This window comes from Phacochoerus africanus, chromosome 11, assembly GCF_016906955.1.
Source record: "Phacochoerus africanus isolate WHEZ1 chromosome 11, ROS_Pafr_v1, whole genome shotgun sequence".
Lineage (NCBI taxonomy): Eukaryota > Metazoa > Chordata > Mammalia > Artiodactyla > Suidae > Phacochoerus > Phacochoerus africanus.
The window spans coordinates 90,370,562-90,382,679 of NC_062554.1; the positions used below are offsets into that span (position 1 = coordinate 90,370,562).

At 39.0% G+C, this 12,118-nt stretch overlaps 1 protein-coding gene across 3 annotated transcripts in view; it reads right to left on the reverse strand.

The window, feature by feature from the left end:
- RAPGEF5 (Rap guanine nucleotide exchange factor 5) overlaps window positions 1–12,118 on the reverse strand; it is a 238,535-nt gene that overhangs the window by 151,903 nt on the left and 74,514 nt on the right. The gene's annotated exons all lie outside the window — the stretch shown is intronic.

Consider the following 12,118-nt stretch of genomic DNA (forward strand, 5'->3'; position numbering starts at 1 on the left):
GACTTGGTACCACTTACCCGCTGTCCCCTTCAGCTAGGTGTTGACAGAGGAAATCGGATTCTTCTAATTGAGCCACTCAGGTGGACTTCATTGGAGTTAGGGTTGTTAAGCAAAGGGAGCAAACATGAATTAGCTATAGGGTTATTGGGCTGAAGAAAAGCTAACTGTTCAGATTCAGGGTGAAGGGGCTGACAGCATCTGAAAGCCAGGTCCCTACAAGAGTCAATCCTTGGCACCTGCTCTCACAAACCACACCAGCTGAAGCAGACGTGGGTTGGGTCTCTCACCCAAGGAGCCACTTCTTTCTTAATGAGAATGGAACATCTGGGAATTAGAATATCTGCTTGATTCTTCCTTTAAATCCAGGATGCAGTTTAATGCTGCATGCCCTCCTCATCCCGGCCTTTGTGAGGGAAATGGGTTCTTAAAGAGAACCAGCCCTGTCTTCATGATCGAGGGAAACTTAGATGAGGCTTATCAGTTCAACACATTCTTAGTGAATGTCTGCTATGTGTTTCTGGCACCCATGCCCAACCAAGTTTTTAAAGTTTTCAGACATCTTAAGGATGCAAATTCTCGTTTGGATTTATGTTCCGCCTCTTCCCCACATTTTCTTTCTTTTTTCTTTTTTCTATTACTCAAATGAATTTATTACATTTGTAGTTGTGCAATGATCATCTCAATCCGATTCTATAGGATTTCCATCCCACAACCCCAGCACATCCCCCCAACCCCAAACTGTCTCCTTTGGAGGCCATAAGTTTTTCAAAGTCTGTGAGTTAACATCTGTTCTGCAAAGAAGTTCAGTCTGTCCTTTTTTCAGATTCCACATGTCAGTGAAAGCATTTGATGTTGGTGTCTCATTGTATGGCTGACTTCACTTAGCATAATTTCTACATCCATCCAATGTTGCTAAAAATGCCGGTATTTCGTTCCTTTTAATGGCTGAGTAATACTTCATTGTGTATATGTACCACATCTTGATCCATTCCTCTGTCAATGGACATTTAGGTTGTTTCCATGTCTTGGCTATTGAAAATAGTGCTGCAATGAACATCGGGGTACATGTATCTTTGCGAGTCATGGTTTTCTCTAGATAGATGCCCAGGAGTGGGATTGCTGGAAATGGTAGTTTCTGAGGAATCTCCATACTGTTTTCCACAGTGGTTGCACCAATTTACAATCCTATTACAGGGTTTCTTTTTCTCCATACCCTCTCCAGCACTTATTGTTTGTAGACTTTTTTTTTTTTTGGTCTTTTTCCCATTTTGGGGGCCACTCCCACGGCATATGGAGGTTCCCAGGCTGGGGATTGAATCGGAGCTGCAGCCGCCAGCCTACACCACAGCCACAGCAACACGGGATCTGAGCCAAGTCTGCAACCTACACCATAGCTCACAGCAACGCCAGATCCTTAACCCACTAAGCAAGGCCAGGGACTGAACCCGCAACCTCATGATTCCTAGTCGGATTTGTTAATCCACTGAGCCATGCCAGGAACTCCCTGTTTGTAGACTTTTTGATGATGGCCATTCTGGCTGGTGTAAGGTGGTACCTCATAGTGGTTTTGATTTGCATTTCTCTAATAATGAGTGATACTGAACATCTTCTCATGTGTTTTTTGGCCATCTGTATGTCTTCTTTGGAGAATTGTCTGTTTAGATCTTCGGCCTATTTTTTGATGGGGTTGTTTGTTTTTTTGGTATGGAGCTGCAGAAGGTGTTTATAAATTTTGGAGATTGAGTCCCTTGTCAGTTGATTCATTTGCAAAGATTTTCCCCCATTCTGTGGGTTGTCTTTTCGTTTTGTTTAGGGTTTCCTTTGCTGTGCAGAAACTTTTAAGTTTAATTAAGTCCCATTTGTTTATTTTTGTTTTTACTGCTTGCTTTAAAGAGTACACTTGAATGAGAAAGCATTGCTGCTGAGACAGCAATTTTTAAAAAGGTACTTCTTCCAGAAGTAAAGAACTCATCTTTAAAGCACCTTCAAATGAAATTTTTCCTTCTGATATTGAGATGGAGTCAAAATAAATGGTCGTTTATAAAAAAAAAAAATGCAAAGAGAAGGCATTCCCCATTAAGAAAGGATCACCAGCAGAAATCTAGAGAACGTATTAGAAGGGCTCAAAGCCTCCGTTAGCAAATCATTGCTAGGTTTATATTGAGGACTGAAACACTGAACAACTGCAGAAACAGAGACTAGAATTTTCTTTAAGTACTAACAAGGGACCTGTTGACATTGAAAAGGAAATGTAACACTGCAGCACCAGTTAAGTCTTAGGATGTCTGAAATCCCGGTCCATATTTTGTTAATAATTTCCTGGGAACCCTGAGCAAAAACCATCCAGCTAAAATGCACCTGAATTCCTAATATTTAGGAACTGTTTAAGATAATAAATACATGTTGTTTTCAACCATAAAATATGAGGGTGTTTTTTTACAGTGAAAAGCCTTTTATGTTTTTCTACTTGATCTACTTGTGTTGCTGGTTAACCCAAGTTTCTCTCAGCATCACAGAAATGAAACCTTCTTCTCAGATCAGGCTCAAAAAATGTATATAGAGCCAAGAGCCATGTTCTGATATTTGCCATTGTTTTTATTTAAATGCAGGTGCTAAAACACTGCTTAGGTAATTAGAAGACATGCTTGCTGTTAATCTGATGGGAAATACATTACTGCATTGGCCTTGTCTCTTATAAGCCTTCCCTGCTATGATCTGGAACCACTGAGGCTGATGTATTCCAGAATCCAACAATTTATATGGTTCAGAAAGGTACCCTGGAGTTCTCTCATGGCACAGTGGGTTAAGGATCCAGCATTGTCACTGCAGTGGCTTGAGTTACTGCTATGATGTGGGTTCAATCCCCAGCCCAGGAACTTCCATGTGCTGCGGGTGCAGTCAAAAACAAGACAAAAGAAAGGTACCCTTTCTAGGTTATACCTTCAGTGAGGTCTGGGGCAGTAACTTGTAATCAGAAATCAAATGCATTGCTATTTCTGCAGCAAAATACATGATTATTCATACCAAACAGGATAAAGACAAACGAAGAAAAGCCTCACGAGTTTTTATTAAGTATATTCAGTTTAGATTTTGTCACCAAGTAAGTTATGAAGACCTTTTGTTTTTCAGAGCTTTTATATTCCAGACCTGAGAATAATGGATTGTAAGCCTTTACTAATTTTACGCTAAAATTTTCTTTCCATCTCTTTCTCGTTATTTCTTCTTGTCAAATAGCTACATAGCTACTACATTCTGTCTTCTAAGAAATGTTTTCTTTAAGTAGCTTCGATTTTCATCTATCTATTTCAAACCGGATGCACATTAGAATCACTTGGGGAGCTTTAAAAAAAAGAAAGAAAAAAAGATGGATACTTGGGCTGCAACAACTCAGAATCTCTGGGGAAAAGCCCATCAGTACTGCTGCTGCCATTGTTTTAAGCTCCTGAGCGATTCTAGATTGTATCAGGGTTGAGAATCACTATACTATTTAATAAGCTATCTTAGTGTCCTCAAAACTCAACCTTTTAATCTTGTAATCACTTCAACTGACAATCAATCTTTACTATTTATTTTGTTCTCCTCTAATTCAATTCATTGTAAAGGAACATGGCCTTCAAGGTGTTTAAGGTATAAACTTATGCTATAATCCAATCAAACCATAAGATTCAGTTACTACCTCAGCAGTTTGACAGGCATGATCTACTCAAGCACAAGGAAATTGCAAGGGAGCTTTTTAAGAAACTTAAATTCTAAAATACTGTTTACTCAATATAAAAAGAATTATATAACTCAACACACATCAGCAGCTTTGGGTACATTTGCTCTTGTGAACATCTAAGTAGAGGATAATTAAGGAAATGATAAAAACACATCTCAAATTTTTCTCTCTCCCCTGGGTACCACCAGAAATTGTGCAATGTTTTAAAATATTGAAATGTTTTGGCTTTCTTTCTATAATAACCAGCAGAGCTATCCACAAAATAGCCCTGAAGTTCAATAGGACTCAGAGTCGGTCTTAGCTCCAGCATTTTGTCTCTTCTCTCTGGCACTTTACATGCCTTCAACCTCAAAATACAAATGCTTTCAAAGCTGTTTTGCATCACTGAGTAGGACCCAAGAGGAAAGAGAAAGTGTCAAATACAAACCCTGAGTGCCAGAGAGCATGGCCATGGGAGAGGTTAATTGAGAAGACCTGGCAGGCTTCCTGGAGGAAAAGGCCCTTGAAAATCAACTGTGAAGCTGGATAGAAAATCAACGAAGGTCATTTGAGGAGGACGGACCAACAGTGGCAAAAGCCTTATCTAACCAAAGGGTTGTCTTTACAAACTAATTTTAAATAGAATCAAGAATTTCCTAAAGGACTTTAGTAAACCTATTGCTCTTAGAAACATTTAAATTTTGATACCATGATAGAAATGTCTTTAATACACAGAACCCACTTTCTCAATTTCCTAAACTAAATGTAAGAAGAAACATATTCCAATACTCTTCTCTGTTTCATCCTCAAACACACTTGTTTTTAAACCACTATAAAATCATAAGCTAGTATAGACTTTAAGAATTCTAGGAAAATAAATAAATATGCTTCTTAAAGTCATCAACATACTTTTGGATAAGACACAAACTGAGCAGTAATGATGGCTAGACATTTGTCCTTTGAAGGAATACCTAGGGGCTCAGTAACAATTTTCTTTGTTCTTTGGAGGCCTATTTTAGCATGTCCAAGTTCATTATTCTGTTCTGAAAAGCTATTTTTGCCACAAGTGTGACACATGGAAAATCTTGTGATTACCTATTAATGTCAACCAATAATTAGAAAATTTAGAAATTATTTGTATAGACACTACTTCTCTCCTAATAGTTTACTTAACTATAAAATTCTAATAGTTTACTTAACAAACATGTGTTTTCCCAATAATTGCTCTCACCACATCTAAGATGGGTTTGCTAAGCCCACTGGGATGATAAAATACGCTTATGCTTACTCATTACAAGGTTATTAGGGATCTTTTTTTAAATCTTACATAGGCTTTGTTGAATACATACAGATATGCCTCAATTTTATTATAACTTAGACAACAGCTGACCACATACAGAAGTGATTTAAATACTAACACACATATATATAGAAGTGATCCAAAACTAAAAAATAAAGTGGAATGAAGTCCTACACTTAGGTTTTTTAAAATCTGTTATTTAAGTCTGTAACACGAACATAGAGCTACTGTAAGAGAGGTTCACATTAAAAACGTGATCATTATCAGCTGATAATAAACATGGAAGTTAATGGAAATAAGATTATTTAGAATGGACAGCAATGTTTTTAGGAATATTACTAGAATGACTACCAAAAAATGATGGACTCCAGAGAGATCAACATCTGGATCGTATTCAGTTTGCTGTACATTTGTTTAGGTGCGTGAGGCGTCAAGAGCATTCATAGGAGGACAACCAGGGTAATACCCTCCTCGTAGTAAGTGCAATGGATGCATCAGCCTTTGCTTACTTTGTCCTCCCTGTGGGGTTTGGCATTTGCACACCCATTCCCTTCCTCTTAACCACTGGGATTCCATGGCAGTGCTCTTCTCTTTTCTCTCTGGCTGCTCCTTCTCCTCTCCTTCCTCCGTCTTTAAGTTTTGATGATCCTCAGTGATCTATCCTTAGCCCTCTCAACTTTCTTCTCTTTCTATTCATTCCTCTGAGGCAATCTCATTTAGTCACAACAGTTGGATTTTATATGCATCTCCAGGGGCCTAAAGTTCCACATCCATCCATCTCCAGGACCTAATTGTCCCTCCCATTAGTAGCTCAAATTCAACACTTTCAAATGTGAAGTCACTATCCTACCACTTTCCTCTACCCTGTGAATCTACTTTAAGGTAAAATACTCAGGCAATGAATGGTACCACCATGTACCCAGGGTCAGAAGCTAAGAAGTGAGGGTATATTGATCTGAATTATCCCACCATCTTCTCCCAACTCAGACTGCTATGTATCTCTCTTCATGTCACATCATTCTTTACCCAATAGAAAATAAAAATCTTATATTACATCTCTTGCTAAAGACTTCCCATGACACCATGACACAGTCCAATGTCTAATACCGTATATACAGAATTCTTTTAATCTGGCCTTAAAATCCATGTTTGTTTGTTTGCTTTCTTTTTTAATTCCATGCTCTAGCCTTAGTAAAACAGAACACTTGAAATTCTCTGAATGGGCCATGGTCCTTCTCTCCACTTTGGGAAGCTGTCACTTACTTGTTCTTCAGGTCCCAACTTAGTGCCATCTTCTCTTGAATCCCCTACCTCTCCCAATGGAGCGAAGTGCTCCATGTTTATTCTCGGAGAGCATTCTATTCTTACATCAGTTAGAGCACTACTACCTGCTAGTGAAACCTCCTCTTTAGCTAAGGGTCTCCAATAGTAGATTATAAGCCCATTGAAATGGACTCCTTTATTAATAATTCTGACCCTGACTCCTGGTACATACATTGGTGATCAAGAATGGAAGTAAAAACAATAAGGTAGTTCCCTGTATAGCACAGGGAACTATACTCAATACCCTATGAAGAAACTGTAATGGAAAAGAATATTTTTTAAGTATACAAAAAAAAAGTTTGTTAGAGTTTCCATTGTGGCTTAGTGGTTAACGAATCTGACTAGGAACCATGAGGTTTCGGGTCCAATCCCCGGCCTTGCTCAGTGGGTTAAGGATCTGGTGTTGTCGTGAGCTGTGGTGTAGGTCAGAGACGTGGCTCAGATCCCGCATTGCTGTGGCTGTGGCATAGGCCAGCAGCAAGAGCTCCAATTAGACCCCTAGCCTGGGAACCTCCATATGCCGTGGGAGCAGTCCTGGAAAAGGTGAAAAGACAAAAAAAAAAAAAAAAGAGTTTGCAGTTGCTACTGAGAAGAGTAGACTTAGAGGGAACATGATCATCAGCTTCAAATATTTGAAAGGCTGAGGGTAAAATTCAGACCAATGGAGGGAAGCTGCAAATAAGTATGTTTAAGCCCTGTGAACTTTCAAATAAGCAGAGCTATTCACAGTGGAAATGGTCTACTCTGTGAGGTTTGGCAGAAGATGCTTTACATGGGAAGGTAAATACTAGAAGCACAAGACTAAGGATTTGTTCTAAAGATTTGCTTTATGAATGCCTCCTTTCCAAATCATCTACTATCAAAAGAGAACAAGCATGAGCCTCCTGGGAATGGCCATATCTGTCAAGCTGCAGTTGGACAACTGCTGATGTTATAGGCATCTAATCTATCCAGAGGAGATGGGGTTGGGCAAATCTCAACCAACAGATGAAAAATAGCTGTCGGAGGCCATTTCTTACTGTGAAAATCTCATAAATTTCATGGCACAAAGGACAAGAGAAGCTACAGATGTACTGACTGGATGAAATCTGAAAAGAGCAAGCAAATGGCACCAGCATCTTTTCAAAAGAGCATGTGTATCTATCTGCTCATCCAGCCTTCAAAGCTGTTCTTACAACTCTTCATCTAGTGATTTCCCCCAAGCCCTCACTGCTGACCAACATGAATTTCATAGCAAATAAAAATTTTACACATATAAAATGTATTTTAAGGAAACAAGAATATATTAGATATTCTGGGTTTTGCTAAAACATTTTTAAAAATTTTTATGTCTCAAGTTATTTTTTTTCTAGTTTCTGGCAAGACTAGAGCCCGTTCAATCTATGCCACATTTAAATGATACTTCAATAGATTTACATGACACAGTTTACTTAACAAAGTATCTTTAAAGACATACTTTGCAAACTCATCTTAGTGTGCCTTTTATTTCATATTACATGTCATTCCTTACATGTCTTCTCTCAATCACGATGCTTTTTGGAGGTAAGGTTCTAAACCATAGCCAAGAGTATAATTACAACACTAGACATCCTCGGGGTCATCTATGGTAAGGATCTCCTATCTGTAGGGGTAGGTCTTGGAGGGATGTTACATTAGAAACTCTTGCATCGGGATGAATCCAGATCAACTAAGACCCTTTCCAACAAGCAAATCTATCCACAAAACTGCTAACATAGGAGGGCTTCCTGAAAGAACAAAATTCAGAACTCAAGATCCAAAAATCTACAACAGGAATAGGAAATCTCTATTTATTTCAGGCCAACCTTGAGAGAAATTTGAGGATTCTGGCTGTTGAGATGGAATCACAGCTCTCCAGCCCACAGCATAGGATTATTGAGAATTAAATGAGTAAATACCTAATAAAGCTTCTGGAATGGCTCCTGGAACAGTAAGTGCTATTTGAGTGTTAGCTATTATCATCACATTATTGTAAGTAATATAGTCGACCTTAACAATAAATTTTAATAGAAGGATGGTCCAATCCTTAGTTGCTTTAATATATCATATGTCAAGCCACATCGTCCCACCTAAATTATAAACTCCCTGATAACCAGTATTGCTTCTGCTTATAATATTCCACCTACATGGGGCCCCACATTACAACTAGCATAAAAGGACTGATAATTTTCACTGAAAAGTTTTGAACAGTGCCTACAGTGCTTGTATTGCCAGGGTTTACTTCAAAATAAGCTTTTAGATGTCCACAGAATTCTGAAGCTTTTACACGTGTGTGAAAGACAGGCGCTGGTTTTAGAAATTCACTTTGAAACTTTTGAGGGCTCAGTCTACTAGCTGTGGCCGGGAAGCTTTTTTTCTTTTGCTTTTTGGGCCGCATCTGTAGCACATGGAAGTTCCCTTTGAATGGGAGCTGCATCTGCGACCTATACCACAGCTCATGGCAACACTGGATCCTTAACCAATGAGAGAGGCCAGGGATTGAACCTGCATCCTCAGGGATACTAGGCAGATTCGTTTCTGCTGTGCCACAACAGAAACTCCTAGCCTGGCAGCTTTTGACATCTGAGAAATAACTGATGCTTAATAAGTCAAGAGATTGAGGGTATGTATTTAACAAGTGGTGTGTGTTAATTTTGTACTTCTGCCACAGGAAATTACTACACCTGAGCGGCTTAAGAGGGCATCCATTTTTCATCTCACATCTTTGTATGTCCAGAGTCCAGGGACCGCACGGCTCAACTGGGTTCTCTACTTAGAGACTCATGAGACCAGAGTCAAGGTGTGGGCAGAGCTGTTTCTTACTGGAGGCTTTAGGGGAGAATACACACTTCCAATGCATCCAGGTTGCTGGCAGAATCTGGTTCCTTCATCTGTAGGACTAGGATTCACATTTCCCGGCTGGTAGTCACCCAGAACCTGCCCTGAGCTCCTAGAGGCCTCTGTGTGGTCCTTGCAAATGGGCTCCTATTTCTCAGAGCCAGCGACACCACGCTGAATCCTTCTCGTGCTCAGAACTTTTTCTTACTCTCTTCTGCCATTTCTCTTTGATGCCCACCAGAGAAAGCCCTTTGCTTTAAGACTCAGAGGATTAGACTGGGTCCATGCAGACAACCCAGGTCTGTAGCCTTAATTATGTCTGCAAAGAACCTTTTAGCACATAAGGTAATATTTACAGGTGCCAAGTAGCTCATTCATCTTTGGGGCCATTCTACCTACTACAGAATAGCAATACAGATCCTCAGAGCTTTCCTAAAAAGCTAGCCCTCCACACCTTTTTATAGTTTTATAGTAACGTGCTAATAGAGTCTAGCCCCGGAACATGATTTGCCTGCTTCAGCATCTTCACCAGAGTATAGCTCTGAGTCACACCATGAAACCTGAAGACTTGAGAGCCATCTGAATCTATTTCTAAATTGCTACACCGTGCAGCCATGTTTATCATATTTGATAATTCCTAATATGCGAAAAATTTAAATGCTGTTTAATATAACTTTATAGATCTCATTTTGTAAAATTCTTCAAAAATAACAAGGGAATTCTATATTCAAATCTCAAATACAACCTGTTGAGATCTATTCAGTAACTATGAAGTATTTTAAGGGAAGATAATGTAGAAAGTTGCTTTTTGAGTCCTTAAATGTTATTTTTAACTAATATGGACCCTTCATTACCACCTCCTATCTCAAATGCTTCATCTCTCCAATGCAAATGACAATATACCCTGCTGTGTGAGGCTAAATGTGATAGTCCATGTAAAGTATTAGCAGAATGCCGGCCCAAGGTAAGAACTCAACAGATATCACCCATTCTTGGCCTTTTGTCCAGATCTCACCTGGTCTCTTTAATGCAACAACAGGCTAATAAGTTAACATCTGCATGCAAGTCTCCTCAACAATTTCCCCACACAGAAGTTCATACCAGAGTTCCTGTCATGGCTCAGAGGTTAACAAATCTGACTGGCATTCATGAGGACACAGGTTTGATCCCTGGCCTCGTTCAGTGGGTTAAGGATTCGGCATTGCTGTGAGCTGTGGTATAGGTTGTAGGCACAGCTTGGATTCTGCGTTGCTGTGGCTGTGGTGTAGGCAAGCAGCTACAGCTCCGATTAGACCCCTAGCCTGGGAGCCTCCATATGCCACAGGTGCAGCCCAGAAAAAGCAAAAACAAAACAAACAAATAACAAAATATACCTATAACATATATATATATAACATATATAATATATATATATATGGATAAGTTCATGGAATGGAATACTATGACCCACTATAAATATCATACGAGGTACTGTTAGCATTGAAAATACATTAGTACAAACCCACAAAATAAAAAGGTCATTTTTTTACATATTTTACCAAAAATATACACATGAGAAAAACAGCTTAGAAAGTAAAAAACACTGAAGTGTTACTAATGATTTTTCTAAGTGATTTCATTATAGGCATGTTTTTATTTTGGAATTTTTTAAAAAAATTATAGTCTTTATGTTCAAGTTAATCCAAATGTCAGGTGAATTTTCTTTTTTTTTTTTTTTTTTTGGCCTCTTGTCTTTGTAGGGTCACACCCGTGGCATATGGAGGTTCCCAGGCTAGGGGTTGACTTGGAGCTACAGCTGCCTGCCTATGTCACAGCCACAGCAACACAGGATCCAAGCTGCAATGCCAGATCCTTAACCCACTGAGCAAGGCCAGGGATCAAACCCGCAACTTCGTGGTTACTGGTTGGCTTCACTTCTGCTGCACCACAGTGGGAACTCCCAGGTGAATTTTTTAAAATTGCAAAGCATGATCCACAGTAATGACAACCCACTACCAGATTTACCATCATTTTGACACCTAAAAAAGTACAGGAATAAACTTAAAAACACCGGAATAGAATTCACCTGATTTTCTACCCATTACCCACACAAAATTTTCTTCTATTCTGATTTTTACAATAATGTAAAAAATAAACTAATTTAAAATCTACTTATTTTGTAACCACTAAAACTTCAAGAAATTTTCACTTTTGTTTTAATATGCCTCTTGGTTCTGCTTCCCATATGGACATACTAAAATAAAGTTATGTCATTAAATTACAATGCAAAACTACATTTCATCTAAGCAGCTGTAAGAAGTTCTATTTTAAATAAGTGCGCAAAGAAGCAACCCAACATGAAATGTTCATGGATCATCCTTTCAAAGCTCCTTTCAACTTCCCTTAGATAGGATTTCACGTTAACCCATGATTGTTAATATACCACTTCACAGCCAAATGGTATGTTTCTATTCCTTGCCAATTAAAAATGTCTGTTTCCTTTGTGTGTTGCAGATAAAAATTATCTTCATCTTGGAAACAGATACCCAAAGGCCATAGAATACATGTAGATGAGCCCACGAGCGCATGTGGGCGCGCGCTCTCTCTCTCTCTCTCTCTCACACTCTCACACACACACACACACACACACACACACACACACACTTCTTCCTCTATTGACAAGGGATTCATGAAGACACATTTTACTTCTGAATGGGTTCTTCACACTGACATCTTTCTGAACTGATGCTAAGAAACAAATGTCCCCACACTAGGCTCATTTCAGGAGGCAAAACACCAGGTATTATGCTGTTCACCAAAGCCACCTTCACAAGGCTAGAGTTAGGTTATCACACGATCTGGCCATGTGCAAATGGTTCCTTTGGAAGTAGAGATAACAACTTAATTTTTAATAGCTAGGTGTATATACCTGCATCTTTGGATATTTAGGGATCTATTCTCAAAATGAAGCAAATCACTTTGAT